Source organism: Leptonychotes weddellii, chromosome 7, assembly GCF_054177405.1.
Source record: "Leptonychotes weddellii isolate Sample4059 chromosome 7, ASM5417740v2, whole genome shotgun sequence".
NCBI lineage: Eukaryota > Metazoa > Chordata > Mammalia > Carnivora > Phocidae > Leptonychotes > Leptonychotes weddellii.
Window position 1 is genome coordinate 13,499,843 of NC_138375.1, and position 1,007 is coordinate 13,500,849.

The 1,007-nt window shown below is 34.7% G+C and overlaps 1 non-coding gene across 1 annotated transcript; it reads right to left on the reverse strand.

Moving 5' to 3' along the window:
- Positions 1 to 424: 424 nt before the first annotated feature.
- LOC115939356 (U4 spliceosomal RNA) lies at positions 425 to 571 on the reverse strand. Its single transcript, XR_004074177.1, has one exon. It is a non-coding gene; the product is annotated as a U4 spliceosomal RNA (small nuclear RNA).
- Positions 572 to 1,007: the final 436 nt, after the last annotated feature.

Here is a 1,007-nt window from a genome sequence, read left to right on the forward strand (position 1 = left end):
ATATTTCTTTCAAGGGTGTCACATAGACTTATATATGGAAAAATAAGAACTGAATAAATGTCCTTGGCTGATAAGCATCTCAGTAGATGCCTAGATATAATTTGATGCCATTCAACATTTAACATAAGTATGTATATATATATATATATGTGTGTGTGTGTGTGTGTGTATGTGTGTGTATGTCCATGAGCATATATGGATATATTGACCCAGATTGTGCACTGTCTACCTAATAAAACTAACCAAATATTAAAATTCATAATTGATTTATTAAGTTGACGGAGGGTAAGAGTGACAGCATCTATCAATTGCAATGTTCTTTCATTACTCTTTCTTTATCTCAGAAATAAACAACAAAGAGGGCAAAAACCATTTTATTAAAAATGTGACTGAAGTATATAGACAGATAGAGGAGATAATGCACCCAGATGGAAAGATACCAGATTTACTCCTGATAATCCTTACACCCTGACTATTAAATAGGTACATTTTCTGTGAATATTTTTTCAATTAGCAATAATCGCGCCCCGGATAAACCTCATTGGCTATGATACTGCCACTGTGCAAAGCTCTGTGAATATTTTTTTATTCAGTGGGGAATAAGTACCTAGCTTATAGTATGTATGGTAAGATAATTTTCTTTCATATTCCCTCTATTGAGCCACCAGTTTTACAAATTGAATAAAGAATTAAAAAAAATAATTTCATATCTTATTTTATTTCAGAGCTTTCTCTTTGCACCATGAATTTAATGTATATTCTCAAATGTCAGTAAGGAGATGAAACTCTGGTATCAACTAAAGTAAAATTAATGCACTTATAAAATGAACTCTGTTGAAGTTATTATTATTTTAAGATAGATAGATCGATTGATCAGAGAGAGGGAGAGAGAGCATGAACACGGGGAGCAGCAGGCAGAGGGAGAAGCAGCGGACCCGCTGAGCAAGGAGTCCTATGTGGGACTTGATCCCAGGACTCTGGGATCGTGACCTGAGCCGAAGACAGAC